This window comes from Toxorhynchites rutilus, chromosome 1 (genome assembly GCF_029784135.1).
Source record: "Toxorhynchites rutilus septentrionalis strain SRP chromosome 1, ASM2978413v1, whole genome shotgun sequence".
Taxonomy (NCBI): Eukaryota; Metazoa; Arthropoda; class Insecta; order Diptera; family Culicidae; genus Toxorhynchites; species Toxorhynchites rutilus.
In genome coordinates this window covers 91,697,151-91,713,836 of record NC_073744.1, presented here as the reverse complement: position 1 = coordinate 91,713,836, position 16,686 = coordinate 91,697,151, and the positions used below count along the sequence as shown (strand labels likewise).

General features: G+C 36.1%; 1 protein-coding gene across 2 annotated transcripts in view; it reads left to right on the top strand.

The window, feature by feature from the left end:
* Positions 1 to 16,686, top strand: part of LOC129762981 (broad-complex core protein isoforms 1/2/3/4/5) — a 187,680-nt gene that overhangs the window by 46,127 nt on the left and 124,867 nt on the right. Inside the window, exon 1 of one of the 2 annotated variants that reach the window (XM_055761626.1) lies at positions 11,146 to 11,176. The exons of the other annotated variant lie outside the window; for it this stretch is intronic. The gene's annotated coding sequence lies outside the window, so the exon portion shown is untranslated. Of the gene's footprint in view, positions 1 to 11,145; positions 11,177 to 16,686 lie in introns of those variants that run through there. 2 annotated transcript variants of the gene reach the window in all.

Sequence of the window (16,686 nt, the reverse complement as noted above, 5' to 3'; positions counted from 1 at the left end):
AGCAGCGCTGTGTTCACCAGGTGCGCTTGCTGTCCTGCTGCAATAAGATGTTGTGTCAAGTTTCTTATGGACATCCTAAAATCAATCAACGAGTCAAGCCTCTCGGATTAGGAAGCTGGTGTTTCACGCACGGTTCGAATCAATTTATTCATAATAATCTCGGGGCGACCATACAAGGTTTGAAGTGTATTTATCATTCCCAGAACAGAATCAGGCGACAGAAGATAATATCGCACTAATTTCAGAGCGCTGCCTTTCAGGCAACGTTGCAAACGAGCAAAGTTTTCTACGTTGCTAAACCGGCAAGCAGGGGGCCTCCGTAGCCACATTGGTTGCGCGTTCGCTTAGTAAGCGATCGATCGTGAGTTCGAAACTCAGGGCCCTCATTGACCATCTTTGTGTTGTTACAGAATAACTACGTCCACGCAACAATCATCAGCGATGGAGATATCGATCCACGGTCGAAATATGATCGATTCATCCATACAACTGCTCTGCTCTGCAAGACACATCGGGCTGCTGTTCTATAAATAACTCAACAATGATATCAATCAACTGTCTCCGCTGTCCGGTCTAACTGGATAATGGAAGAACAGATAGAAAACTCTTACGCCTAAATGGCTGCTACTGTGTAAATGTGTACCATATGGAATGGTATAGAAGGAAATACTCTAACGCCGAAAAATGGCAACTGTGTAATGTGCTAATTATAGATATGATAAATATGTGACATGTACACGATTAAAATTCGGCTCTGTTACAGCTAAAATGCCAATGAGCCTAAAATAAATAAATGGGACAAAAAAAACCGGCAAGCAGCTGTGGAGTTACTAAAACTACTGAAGAATATCGGCCACTTTTCTGGATCGCCCGTGAACTCGGGTAGATCACGTGGCATAACCTGTCCTGCAAATCTAGTTTTGAAAAAACTGGCATTTCAATAGTTGAACCATCTTTTTAATTATGTATGAAAGTTGTTATCGAGATAGTTTGTTATGATTTATCTTGCGTTAATGAGACATTATTTTTTTCTAATATCCGTTATCCGGCCGGATCCGTTTCATCTCTAATTATTATGCTGTTGGCAATTTAAAATGAATTATCTAAATTGTGGTTTTTGAAAATTTTTAAATTGCCAAAATAGCGACCGTTTAAATAAAAATTAATTAAATTATAAAAATAAAATTACAACATTCAGAAAATCATAAAAAGAAAAAAATGTGAATACCAATACACGGTTACCTAACAACTTAGGTAATTGATTTTTACATGCTGGATAAAATTCAGCGAAATAGGTCTTGTAAATTCTGGGATGAAGGTGCCACCGGCTGATGGTGGTACGGTGACCCCGTAAGTTTTACTGTAACTTTTCAACGTGATGAAATATTGAAAAAACCGCAAAAATATATATTTCTAAATATATATTTCTGAAGGTATGAACTTCCCGTGAATGCAAAAAAACGATCAGGATTCGGCGAAGTCATATTAAACTGAAGATGGTCAGCGGACTATGAAGAAATTCGTCTTCGTATTCAATTGGAAATGAGTTTTGGCTTCTGCCAGCAGTTTATCCGTCAACATGACTTAGCAGTCATTCGGGCGTTTAGTTGCTATCTTACTCTATGACTCGACTATCGCATTTCATTCCTCCCGTCAAATGGGCTTCATTGCATTTTAAAGTGACTCCCTCCAAAATGAATTCGTTTCCTTCTCTCATGTATCACGTATGCATGTACGTGATTTGACATATACTACAGGTGAGTTCAATTTTTTTTTGTATCGTACACGAAAATTACTCACACATATAAAACAGCGCACAGTGTTGTGTTCAGAAACACTGACAAATTTATGAATTTTGTTGATATAAACCCGTTTTTCTCTATGTTATTTTGACATAATTGAACTCGTAACAAAGTGAACAAAAATTTTGTTTAGAATTCCTCCGAAACTGCTCGCTATTTTGCATGCTATGTCCAAATGCTAATACGAGAACCTTAATAGCATACTTGGTAACTGTCTATGTTCGTTGGTTTGAGTTCACGGTGGGTAAATAATGGATGGTGTAACTACTTTGTTGTATCAGAAATTAAGTTTTCGTTTCACTTTATATGGCCGTTAAAATAAGATTGTGTACGCAGGTAACGAGGTTCATGGCAGGAGGAATAGTAGTGTGGATTGTAGTCAGGTTGAATGAAGAGGCAGATTTGGACCCATCCGTCACGTCAATTAGAATAACCATTTGCTAGAATAGTTCATCAGTCATCTCCGCTCTTACATGCTCGTCAATTAAATTCTAGTCAATTCAAGTTACGTTGACGGTGAATGCCGAAGTAGTACTAGTCGAAGCGAAGCGACTGGAAGGAGGGAAAAGTTTCATGTTTCATCTTCGAAGATTTCAGGCTTTGATCAGATAGTAATAGTAATTTTAGTAATTTTTTTCGAATTTTTCTACCCATCTCAAATATCCTCCAAAGTATTCTATTATTCTAATTTGGGTGGAGACAAACTCAACGATATATAGACGACTCAAATCTGACCAGCCGTTCTCCTGTGATGATGAGTGATGCGTACGTGGGAAAAACCTTGTTTTATATATAAGAAGATGTTGTGACTCTCGTATTGACAGAAGTGTTCATTTTTATGATAATAGCAAAACTTATACGTTTTTCACCAACGACAAACAAATTTTTTAACAGTTGAAACATTGATAGAGTCCCTTGAATACTATTTCTTTTAGAAAAAGTCCTGTCTGAAAAAAGATTCAAAATACGAAGGGAAGTATGCTCATACCAAAAATCATCTAGCTTATGCGAATATCAACTTAACTAAAGATAAAATTCCACTCAGGTTGGTAATAACGGAAATGAAGTGATGTTATCTCGAGGGTACCGCTATTATTTTATCCAACAACACATCATTGATCGCAAATTGTGACTTCACTCGATTTTTGTTGAATAATTTTTGAAAGAATCAATCCTACAAAGTTTATCTATTTTCCGATAAGTTCATTAATGGTACATACAATTTATTGGAAATTTCATTGCCAATGAATGATTCAGAACAATAGATTAGTTCGTTGAAATGGAACAATTCCTTATTAGCAACATTATTGAAATTCATCATACAAACATGAGCCAGAAAATTTGAACTGTGTGAGAATTCGCTCGCTCATACAACCGCCCACCCCACAGCATCCTGTATTCAAATATCCTAGCGTGGTTATGCGAGACTTTTTCCTCGCTGTTTAATTGTGCTCTCGATTCTAAACCAAAACCATTCTAACGTTAGCAATTTTTCTGTGTTCGCCGGATGAGGAGATGCTTTTTATGTGCGCCGAAAAAGTACCACCGCGTATATGTATATAATTTCCGAACGCGCGGCTATAATGTATGTACGACAAATACATTTTCATGTGGCAAGTGGAAAAAAGTATGCAGAGAAACTACCCTCTAAAATGTAATAAAATAAACATAAAAAATCTAACTACCTCCATAAAGAGTGAAGAGCTATTCGTGTACAGTGTAATAATGTATTACAGAGCAGTCGCGAGTGGGGCGTGAGTGAAGAGGAAATGGAAAATTTTATATTATATATAAATAATAATATGAGGCAGCGAAAAATGACGAAAAATAAAACATGATGCGGGAAAACCCAAAAAAACACATTTTTGCGCATCACCAAAAAATCTATTACATATATACTTTTCTGCGAGTTATTAACATTAAACATTAAAAAAAAACTAGCAAAAGCGGCGGGTGATGGAAGTTATTTCGATAATAATATGCGATATATGTGTGTAGCGTGAAAACGCTAATTTCGCTGACAGGATACACGGGGAAGGCTTCATTTTTAAGGACGCTTTCATCAGTCTTTAGATTTGTGTTGTTTTTTTCTTTATTCTCGCGATGTAAGAGATCTAATGACATCGTGTGTGTAATTGCATTTGTATGAATAATAAAACAAAATTCTGTACATAAATTAAGATACCTCTACATATATGCCCGAATAAATATATCAACATCGCATGAAATGGGGATTGCAGGAGAATTTTTAATATCAAACATAAATAAAAAAAGGCATTGAAAAAGGGGGGTAGTTTGGGTGGTATATTTTCGTAGGTGCTCGTTCTCTCTCTTTTGTACACACATTTTTTATTATTTAAAATTAAAAATCTATCTCTATACAAACGTGATATGAGTGTGCGCCCTTTTTTATGTATATTCATATCATCAGCGTTATTACTTTATTTTTTTATCATTCGATTTTTCCCCAATTAGAACGTGGATGAGCGTTAAATTTCTATACATTTGACGCGAAATTCACGGCTGCAATTCGCGCAAAAGGTTCAAATTGCGCTGGACCAATCGCAGCAGAACATTGGAAATACATTATTTCATATGCAGTGTGCCAGCTAATTCACAAGTGGCCACCGTTATGTCAAGCGTTTGGATAACAAACGAAAAAATAGATCGATTGATGACCAAATTTGCTACAGTTTAGGTAATTCTATTTTGCCGGCAATACCCTATATGTCCCGGAATTGAGCATTGTATTTTTTTCCATCAGATTACAATAACTAACATGATTAATTTGCTGCATTCAGTGCTTTTTATCACTTTATCGAATTCATGCAATTGATTGTTGGAGTTTCACAATGTTTCAATTTAAATGTAAGATTTTCGATTCGTTTAGATGAAAATTGCACACATAAAATTCATCTTTAATACGTCAATGGGATCCTCTTAAAACATTCTGAAAATTAAGGACTACAGGTTAATGATAGTTTGCTTTGTTTATTTTATTCAATTTTCCCTTCCATTCCGGATACCTGCGCATTTCTATTCATTCCAGCCATCCAATTTCGTACAACAAACTTTCCATTTATTTTAGACGTTTTACTTTGAAAACATTCTTCATCAACAACTCATTTTCAATATTTTGGGATGCTTACGAAGGATGAACTTTCGTGCTTCTTTAGAAATAGAAAGAGACGTCTTTTTCTATATCTTACTTACCTTCAGCAGATTACAGCTCTAGTAGACTCGTGCTGTATCCACTGGTCGCTCCTATTTTACTCGGTCGTGAGCTATGTTCCGTGAATTTTTTAGGTGGCGTAGTATCCGCAGGTCTCCCTAAACCTGTTCGGGCTATCCAATGCGCTTTTGCGAACGCCGCCGAAAACTGTCCGTAGCGCTTTCTAGTGCGAAAACGCCAAATATTCGCTGATCCTGTGCACCATAAACGTTTCCTACCATAGTAGACAACCGGTCTTATCAGCGTCTTGTACAGGGTCTGCCTCGTATAGTGACCCACTCGATTCGATCGTGGGATTCCACGGGGTCCGAAGAGAGCACGATTCCCTACTAGGATGCGTCTCCGAATCTCCTTGCTGGTATCGTTGTATGCGGTTATCCACAACGCAAGTACACGAACCCGTTCAGCACTTTCTCCATTTCGTGTATTAGTAACCATGGCTGTTCTCAATCCTCTGAATCGTACGCTGCTATGAAGTCGATGAATATGTGGTACGGACGAATAGATTTTACATGTCAACGCTAGTCCCATAAACTCTTTAACTAAAGGTTAAAGGACAGACGGCAAGAGAGAATCTTTGAGGATCTATGAGATACTAGATAGACGACGTTGATGAGCGTGATTCCACGGAAGTTGTGAAGTACCACTTATCGCCCTTTTTGTAGCTTGGGCATCCAATCTTGTGGTACCTTCTTCTCATCGCAGATCTTTGAGATAACCCAGTGAAGCGACCTCATCAGCTTCCTCTACACTCAAAAAGCTCACCTGACATCTGGTCATTGCCAACGGCTCGATCATTGTTCAACTTCCCAATCTCTTTCCGAATCTCCTTCAATTCAGGTGCTGGGCCATGTCGTCGGGGCCTAAAAATGATTACTTTTAAGCTTTTAGCTTCTTAAATCATATTTTATTAAATTACTAGCTGACCCGACGAACTTCGTCCCGCCCAAAATAGATTTTTTGATTTGAATACTTTCGAACATCTACGTTTTTTTACTAAGCGCACGTTAGTGAGTCCAATCACTGAACTCTTCATTGATTGATTACCCTCTGACCCTTTACAATTTCCTTTTACTATAAATTGTCTAGTACTTCTACAAAAATTCGTCCTTATAATATAAAATTATTTTCAGACACAATTCTTGTTCAAGATTCTTCAAGCATTTGGAAATAACATGTTTCTCCATTGCATGGAATACATGTTTGATACGGAGAATATTACAAAATAAAGACAGCTCAAATCGGACCATTCATTTCTCGGGTTTAGGGCACACCAACACATTTGGCCTTCCATTTTTGTTTATATAGATAGAAGATATAGGAATGCGTTATTTCGTCTGAAAATCCTTTTCCACTTTCGAACAAAAATCAATTTCGTTAGCGCCAACATCAAATGGCCTAACAACGCTTAGCTAATTGTAGAACAAATGGGAATTCAATTTTTCGAATTTTCCGATTGTTCTCTCAGCTATATTGATCTACGGGAAGAGACGAATACAACGAAATATAGATGACTCAAATTGAACCATTCCTTCCTCGGGTTTTGCGCTTACCAACACAATTGGCCTTACATTTTTACTTATAGATATAAGATATGGAATTGCGTTGTTTCGCCAGAAAATCCATTTCCTCTTACGAACTTCGATAGCGCAAATATCGAATGGATTAACAACGGTTATTATGATGTAATTTTCAAACATGTGGGAATTCAATTTTCCGACCTTCCTTCAGGATTTTCCGAAAATTTTCCGATTTTTCTCTCCACTACATCGATCTACGGGAAGAGACGAATACAACAAAATACAGGAGGCTAAAATCGGATCATCCCTTCTTCGGGTTTTCCGCTTACCAACAGATTTTGCCTTATATTTTTATTTATATAGATAATTGAGATGTTTTATAACTTCATTATATGCCAAATTTTGTTGAGGTTCGACCATATGCATAGAAGGATTTTTTTTTGCAATACAAATGAAACATAACCTTCTGCATAATTCAAGAACTTATCAAGCAAGTGGAACCAAATTTGGCATATGGAGATTTTAGGGGACAATGAATATTTCTAAGGAGGTTCATTACTCCCACCTTTCTAAGGGTGAGCTGCGCTGAATAACTCGAGAATTAATCAAGCAAATGGAATCAAACTTGGCATATAGAGGTTTTAGGGATCGATAAACTTTCTATGGTGGTTCGACACTCTTCCCCTCTCTCTAAGAGGAGACTGCCATAAAAATGAAAAAAAAAACTTCGAAAAACTCTGAAGGAAAATGGGAAAATTTTAAAAACAATGTTTCTACAATAACATATTGACAAGCGTTGTTAGTCCATTTGTTGTTTGTTGATCTTCGTTCGAAGGTGGAAATGGATTTTATTGTGATAAAACGTCTTCTATTTATATAAATAAAAATAGATCGCCAAATGTGTTGATAAGAGCAAAACTCGAGAAATCAATTGTCCGATTTAGGGCTGTCTTCATGCTATCATATTTTCTGTATCAAACATTTATACCATGTCACGGAGAAACATGTTATTTGCAAGTGAATGAAAAATCTTGCACGAGAATCTGATATTGTAATTTATTGTAAAAAGTTTTGGTAGAAGTACTGAAATTTTATAATAAAAAATAATTTTAAAGGGTAGATTAGAAGATCAATCAATGAACAGTTCTGCGATTAGACCCATGAACGTGCGCTTAGTAAGAAAACGTGGATGTGATAACGAAAAATAAATTTTGGGCGGGACGAAGTTTGTCGGGTCAGCTAGTATTTATATAAAACAATAAAAAAAATCTTTTTTGACTCGACAGGATTCGATTATATGCAGTGAAAAAAATCAGGAGACTGTATATAATCGAGTCAGAAAATATAGACACGAACATATTTTACTGGTAGTTTTCTTGGATCCCCTTTTGGCCATAGGGGGAATCTTTATTGACCTCGGCGTACCAATACCGTTTGTTTGCAGGCTACAGGCCCTTGGTAACAACGCTCATCAGCGCTTTCAAGTTGAACGAAGATAGCCTCACCACAACAGCGCTAATATGCTCCATTTGCTGTACAATTATAACTGAGTGGGTTTCCTGTAGATTTCCCTCATGCTCATTGGTTTTGAAGTATGTGTTAGGGAACACACGGATTCCAGCGATCGTACATCAACCGCTGCGCAATCATAACTGAATGGGTTTCTGGAGGAACTCGGTTATATACCGATTGGTGTGTTGATGGTTTGAAAACGTTTTAAAAGCTATTGAAACAAATTTTGGATCAAACAGTGACAAGCTTTAACACGTAGACATTTCTCAAATGAAGTGTTTATCATACCATTTCATTCAGTTGTTTCGTTGCGCTCTGAGTCCAACTAATGCTGGGCAAATAGTAATCGCCAAGTAAAAGAACGCTGTCAGTCAGTAATCCAATAAAAGATGTGTGAATCTATTGCTGCTACATGTAGGCACCAAACACGAACTACGTCACCAAATATATCAAGAGTTGATTGTACCGGATACTTGTTCATCCTCTGAGTAACGGGATTTTGATTATGAGTTGGGTTTGAGATATTACATTAAACTTACTTTGAGGTTCATTACGACTTTGTTGAACTAATGTCCGAGTTTGATTATATAAATTGGATTTATTACGACGTGGTAAGACTCGTCGAATCATTAAGAAAATAATGGATACTCCGGCAGTCCAGGAGTTCATATTCTGAAGAAACTTAGAGGCGCTCAATTTGAAGGCAAGGAAAGACAAAAGTATATTATCTCCCATGCGTTGGCGAATCAACTCTTCAATATTAATTCCACAAATACAATATCGACTTCGAATCTACTATTCTACTTCCGTGTTTTGTTCTTGTTTGGAAAAAATCATTGCCTAAAATAAAAGTTCGATCCTTCAGGAGGACAATAATCCTAAGCACCCGGTGGAATCTGGAAAATAAAACAGTTTCACTGGAATGGCCCCTGATACTAACCTAATTGAAAATATCTGTGAAAGCATTCATTAAAATAATTATATGAGGAATTACTATATTTGGAAATTAATATATGGGAGGGCGAATGGCGTGACTATATCGGTTATCGACTCGGGTATCAAAAAGGAGCTAAACAGTAATGTAGCTTCCGGAATAAAGCGAGAAACTTTGCTATCTCACGTCACTCGCAGCACAGAATAAAAAGGATTGTGACTGAACCATTTCACACAATTCGCCACGTGGGATAGAGGGCTTTACAACAATGTATTGCTTGTGTCATTGTTTTTTGTACTTGATTGACATTATTATGCTAAACAAAATTTGGTTTTTATATGGGTCAAGTTGGAAATTATGCGTATATATTTAAAACATGTTGGAAACAATTCCTCAGCTTGAAAAAGTATTAAACTCAATCTGTGAGATTAAGGGCATTGATGAACATCCGTAACATGCACTGCATTATTTCTATATAATGTTAGACATTAACATGTCTGTGCTAAGTTAATTTGAGGCGATCAATTATCTTTTGCCATTGATTGGGACTAGAAATGATAATACAACTCCTATCTTTATACATTTTTAAATAGTGTTTGGTAACTATCATTACTACTGGTAGACCATTAGGACAAATGCGTATTCATTACTGACGTGCCACTATGGAAATAAATTTTAGGTTCCACGTATTCAAATATTGTACCCACGTAACTATCGGCGGAACATAATCGTAGCGGAATTGGACGCGTTGAAGAAATTTTCTAATCGAACATAAAATCCGTTACAAGTGGTACCACTACCAGCCAGCCAACCAGCCAACCAGCCAACCAACCCGCCTGTTACGACTGTATCTTCGGTGGAAACGCTAAAACCACCCCAAATGTGTGTGGGGTAGCAATTTCCTAAAAAAAAGCCCCAAACGCAATAAAGTGGAAACGAGCACATTGCCTCGTTGGTATTCCGCGATATGATGCTCTGCAATAATTTGAAAAATATTACATAATAAAACATTTTTAAAACTTCTATCCCTACCATGCTAACACGTAACCATATCGAGAAATAAAAATGATAAAAAATACTGCGGTAAGATGCCGAGAAATAACCATGGTTACTATTTACTTCCCTCCGCGCGCCGCGTGCCTCGGCTCCTTAGATCCTTTTGTTTCCTTCTTAACTCTTCATGTCTTGCCAAGAGAATTACGAGTTTTAGTCTTGATTTTAGTAGTTTCTTACAGTTTTATTATTTTCTCTCAATTCTCTTCCTCTGCGCTGATGATAATTTTTACAAGGCAGCGGCGGCAGAAAAAGTTGAGAGAGTTCAAAGAGAGGTTTTTTAATACATAGCGAAAACTATGTACATAGGGGTGAGCACGTTTTGTTATATTGCTTGGGTGATTTTCCGCGCTTCTCTACTCATTCCAAAGGACCTGCTATAGCATCTTTTTTTTTGTTGGCGCTTCGTTTTATATTTTTGCACCAAGTACATAGTATTAGAGGGTGCGCGAGAATTTAAAAAATAAGGGTAGTTTTTAATGTAGTTTAGAATTATAAAAATTTCAGTAACGACGGGATGTGTATGGTTGTATTCGAGATCATCTCGCTGTATTTTGACTGCTTTTGCTGCAGTGAGGCTGCAGATGTGTTCGTTAGACGACTAATAATAGAAAAGCAAGTGTATATTACTACATGATTTCATGAAGGGAAAAGGAAAAAAAGCAAATTATAATTCGTATTGATTTCTTTTTTGTGCCACTTTGAGAGAAATGAACCTGCTTCGTGGTTTGGGCAGGAGGAACTAGATATTTCGTCATTTAAGTAGAAAGGCCTCCGGCGTGACTGGATATGGTTTGGAATACAATCATTAGCGAGAATGATTCTGCAACGGTTTTCAAACATGGGGACGTTATGCTAGCGGTAGCATACCAACTGTTGGGGGTATTGTCGAGAGCTGGTTCTCATCCAATCGCTACATTCGTTCAAAAAGGTTCTACCTTTACGGTTTGCATTGTGCGGTATTAGTTGTTATTTTATTTCTACATTTTCTGCAAAAAAAACTAAAGAAGGGATCGAACAACAATTAGATTAAGAGGTGCATTCGTTTTAGTATTAATGTGATTCCCTTAAAAAAATGGAAAATATTAAAGAGGTGTATCATCGGTCGAAAGTATGAGTGAAGGTAAGCAACTTTTCTAAAAGATAGAATCAATCCGTATTTTAAATGATATCTAGTAATCACTTTGCTCACTGAAAATATGATTAACCCTCCTGTACTCGCGCGCAAAATCATAACGCGCACGGTGTCACAGACCGCACGTGTCTGTTTAATATTGCTATTGTTTATTTTCAGGCATTATTGGCATTTATCTGAAGAAAAAGATGAAAAAACCTAAGAAAACATTTTTTCTTCTTCTTCATTCAGCTTTAATAGCCATTAAATTAAGCCTCCTTAAAATAGAAATATTTACGCTCGGTCTGTGAGACCAAATGCGCGAGTATAGAACGGGTTAATCACAGAATAGTGTGGTTCATCTGCAATTTCGATTTTCATTCAACCTTTTTCAACTGCGTCCTTGCCCATATTCGATCTAAAACTTATCCAATGTATTAAGAAAAAATTACTAGATGATAATATAATTATTTTCGTTCGTTGAATATATTAAAACTTTATCTATTTATTTGATAAATAAGTTATGAATCATTTGAACAGTCTTTTTTTCGTATATATGTTTATTTGTGTTAGGTTGATTTTGAATAGTTTAATTATATTTACATACCCTAACCTAACCTAACCTAAAATTGAACAGAAATTGTATTTTGGAACCCCCTAACTCAGTTATTATATGATTCATCGGAAAGTCATTTCCAATAAAGCCCAGCCGGAGCGATTAGTGAAAATATTTGCCAATCAATATGAACAACTATATCAAACTATAGACTATAAACTACATCTACAAATATATCCTCTGAAAGCTTGTATGTATTCAAATTTATTCAAGTATTTATGGAAATATACGGGTTAAGATCCAAAGCCCTTCTTTTCTGAATTATCGCACACTGGTACTTATCTGCGCATTAAAATTTAAGGATTATATCGACATATTTTTGGATGCTAAAGAACAAAATTTTCCTTACTAGTTTTAGTGAGAAAGGCATCTAAATGATCTTGTGGAAATTCCTGTGCATGTACTAAACTTGAAGCTTTGGGACTTGCGAAACAATCTGATTTTGTTAAAAAAATAATCAAATAACATTTGCCAAAACAAAACTAACCAAACGTCAATAACATTATTTTGACATATTTCAGTTTGAAGTTTGGGCTCCCACTAATTGACCGTGCCTGATTAAATCTATTATTTTATCGTTCACGTGTTACAAACAGGATGTCTTCAAAGCACCGAGATTATGAAAATTTATAGAATAACACATAAATATAGAATGAAATGACTTTTAGTTTTGGTACAAAAACACTCGATTCACTTTGGCCGAATTAAAGTAAAACAATATAGTTTTCAGCTCAGTGCGGTTAGATGCATTTTTAGTCTGAATCGTTACTACAATAATAATATTAAAATGGTTGAGAAAAACTTATGATTCTTCGTGGCTGTTCAGGTCATAATCAATATACATAATGTTTTGATCATTGAGAACCAGCTTCATTAAGAATTCAGAGTTTGCAGGAAGTACATATTTCATCAGATGTTGAATGTAATTGTACTTTCTGGTTCTAAAATGTTATGATCGAAGAAAATTTAAAAAAAAGTTCAGCCAGAGCGAACCAAGTTAAAAAATGTCACTTAAGGTACTATTCCCTTCGGACATCATAACCAAGCCTTTCGCAATAACATAACACTCCTTTTCATGCTGTGAGAACACATCTTCATCTATTTTGGAATTAGAATCTTTAAGAAAATGAAAAAAAAAAGTTGTAGTTGCTACACAAAAAAAATTATTTTTAGCTCATGTTTTGTCAACCCGATTTATTACATTAAATGAGCCTAAAAATAACAAAAAATGTCATGCCTCTCAAACACTGGTAAGCATTTGTATAACATAAATGGCAATATAAGCAATATAAGATTAATACGAGTGAGCGAAACAATAGACTTTGTTTCGTACTTTGCCACATACACGGCCTAGACTCTTAGAAAACACTTTCCAACTTCATTTTACAATCAGGTGCAATATTATCACGCATTTACTCAACAGCATAATTAGCTATGCGGATAACGTGTCGTGTCAAACAGCCTTGCATTCCAGCCGGCCTTGATCAGATCCCCGTTGACGTCGTTTGGACTTTTTTTTTGTGCAATCTCAAAAAAGATGAAAAAAGAAAAAAAGAAAGAGTTGTCTGCTTCCATACATACAAACCTTTGAAAGCGTTGAGGACAGATAATTTTATTTACCCATTTCACGATTCAAGACACGAAAAGGCATGGTTTCTGCCGAAAATGAAATGCTTTCTGGCATCGCTAGTTTGAGTGTAGAAGTGCTAAACTTCGTTTTCTTTGCAGCCAGAGCGAACCAAGTACATATTAATTATAAATAATATATCAATGAATGAAAATAAATTGATTTAAAAAAACATTACACTTGGTTCGTTGTGGCGGTTTCACCCTCCATGGCAGCCCTTTGACTGTCTCACTTACCAGATCTCGAAGACAACTGCTTCCAAAAGCTCTCCGAAACAGAAAAATCTGTTGAAGATTCGGACAAATAGAAAAATCTGCCTTTTTGGACAGAACGAGCACTATCCATATTGTATGTATAAGCCAATGCGCAAAGTCGCCTTGCAAGCACTTAAGATTCATTTTTGAACGAAATTTTAGAAATTCATTTTCATTCACGTGTGTATCACACCTGTATCGATAAATGATTGATTTTACGTGTCTACGTGGATATTACCTATATCCCCTTCCCTCTCTTCGTGGACATTTTCGTAACTCCTGCCCCCGCTCCCAGCCCCCCTAAAGTTGTTCACGTGGTAAGTGAACAGCCCCCTTTTGTATCTCATTTGTTTATTTATTTAGGCTCATTAACATTCTAGCTGTTACAGAGTCGGACTTTAATCGTGTACATGTTACATGTTTTACGTATCTATATATCTATAATCTGACGCTAATCTGGAAAAATATCTGAACATTTGCGAACAGCTCAACTAAACTGTTAAAAACGCCTTTGAAGATTACAACTTAAAAACAGAGTCCGACATAATGTCTAATCCGGAAAGTTTCTTTAATTACATAAAAACAAAATTAAAAAGCAATGGTTTTCCATCACGCATGCCCCTTGACGATACTGTGGGGAATGAGCCAGTATAAATTTACAACCTTTTTGCAACATTTTTTCAAGAAGTTTCTAATGAAACATCTGAGGAAGACCGAGATCGCGATTTATTTGCATTCCTTCCCGAATTTCTATGTGATGTTGGCGTCAGACAACTAACATACATTGGAATTTTGACGCATGAAACAAGCTTGACGTCTCGAAAGGGCCAGGTCCTGACGGAATTCCACCAGTTTTTATAAAAAAATGGCATCTGAATTAACTCATCCACTTTATGACTTTGCGAAGTCATTGGAATCTGAAACGTTCCCAAAAATATAAAAACTCTTTTTTTGTACCGGTAATCCAAATCCGGTAATAGATCCGATGTAAGAAATTATCGTGGAGTAGCAATTATTTCTTGCATTCCAAAACTCTTTGAAGCCATAATAAATCAAAAACTTTTTCAACAACTAAAGATACGAATTACGAATAAACAACACGGTTTTTTTTAAAGGACGCTCAACAACAACAAATTTACTGGAATTTATCACATTCACTTTGAATGCAATAGATAATGGTAATCAAGTTGAAGCTCTGTACCCTGACTTTAGTAAAGCTTTCAATCGTGTTGATATACCATTACTGCCTCTTAAACTACAAATAGTATGCAAATAGTAAGATTCAATGGGAAAATTTCGAAACCAATATTTGATACATCTGGAGTTCCTCCAGGCTCTCATTTGAGACCACTTTTGTTCATTTTATTTATTAACACGTTAAGCCCCACATTTTTCTTGCTGCGCTTTCCATTCATCCCACATCAAGAGCGTTTGTATAATATCAGTATCGGTCCCAGTACCCAAAAATACTTATTGTATAAATAGAAAATAGTCAGCAATTAGACTAGGAAGTAGTCGCATTTTGTAAAACATCTGAAAACAAACAGTATATATTTTTTATTTTATTATTTTGTTACTTTCAACCCTTGTCAATCAGCGCTTTCCTACCAAAATGCTCAACGTCGGCCCTAGGGCCCCCTTAACGTGTTAATGACGTTTGCGTTTTTCCTAACAGTGGTAAGGCACATATCTAGGCAGATGATATGAAACTGTATATGGAAATAAAGAATGAAGAATACTCTCAAACATTCAAAAATGAAGTTGACATTTTTTATAATTGGTGCACTGAGAGCTTATTACAGCTCAATGTTAGGAAATGCGCTTTGATGTCTTTTACAAGAAGAAGCATACCATTGAACAATGGTGTTAAGCTTGGACATCAGCTCATCACCGAGTAAGAGACTCAGGTGTGGTCTTAGATTCGAAACTATCCTTCGTTGATCATTAAAATACAATCATCCATAGAGCAAATAATATGTTGAACTTCATCAAACGCTTATCTACATATATATGCTCCACATACTCCAGATACATAGCTCCATATGAGGCACGTTGCAAGCTAATCAATATGAAAAGCTTAAAAGAACGTCAGAACTCGGCCATGATTCTATTTATTATTGACATCATATCACAACGAGCGGACTCAGAAGAAATATTAGGAAATTTTTACGCACCCATTAGGCACCTGAGAAAACCATAACATTTTCTACATAGATACCGAAGAACGAATTATACCAAATATAGTCCTATTAATCGTATGATGAGCCTCTGTAACAGTGAAATAATTGATGTGACCATGTCGAGGTCAATGCTCAAAGACTATCTGAATAGAAAGAGATATAGTTAAATTTCACTGTAATATTTAGGCAGCATAATTAGCCTTCGCTAGTTTGAGGACATAAATAAAAAATTTAAAAAAAATCAAGGGGTTGTATCCGAGACACGACCGCTTAGGACGCAATTTTTTCAATTTGTTGGTTTATCATTTCAGATATTATTTGCAAATACGTCGAAATTTCATAAATAACTCTTTAGTAAAAAGATCCGAGGACCCTCAAAAGGTGTAATGGCTTGCAATGCCAGATGCACTTCGAGTGAAATATCCGCTAGCGTTCACAGCTCGAGGGGAAACATAAAACACAAAACGAGCAAATACTCTCTTTTCGCTATCCCCCTTCGTTGTTTCTGTTCTTTTTTTTTTTTTTTTTCTTTATTATAGTGATTTTCAACACAATTCGGCTGGTTCGTCACTTTTACTTCCATTTTTGGAAGAATGTCGGGAGTGAGAATTGAACTCGTGATCTCTGCGTGAGAGGTATGGATGTTACCGCTACGCCAGATCGCCTCCACATATGTTTCTGTTCTAGTGGCTGCATAAGTTGCCCGTTATTGACAGCTCTGTTCGGAAAAGCACATAAATGGACAGAACAAATGTATGGGGAAATGGGAATGCTTCCAATTTTCATCAATTTAAACCATATACAGACTATAGGGTTGTAATACATAGCATATCAAACAATTC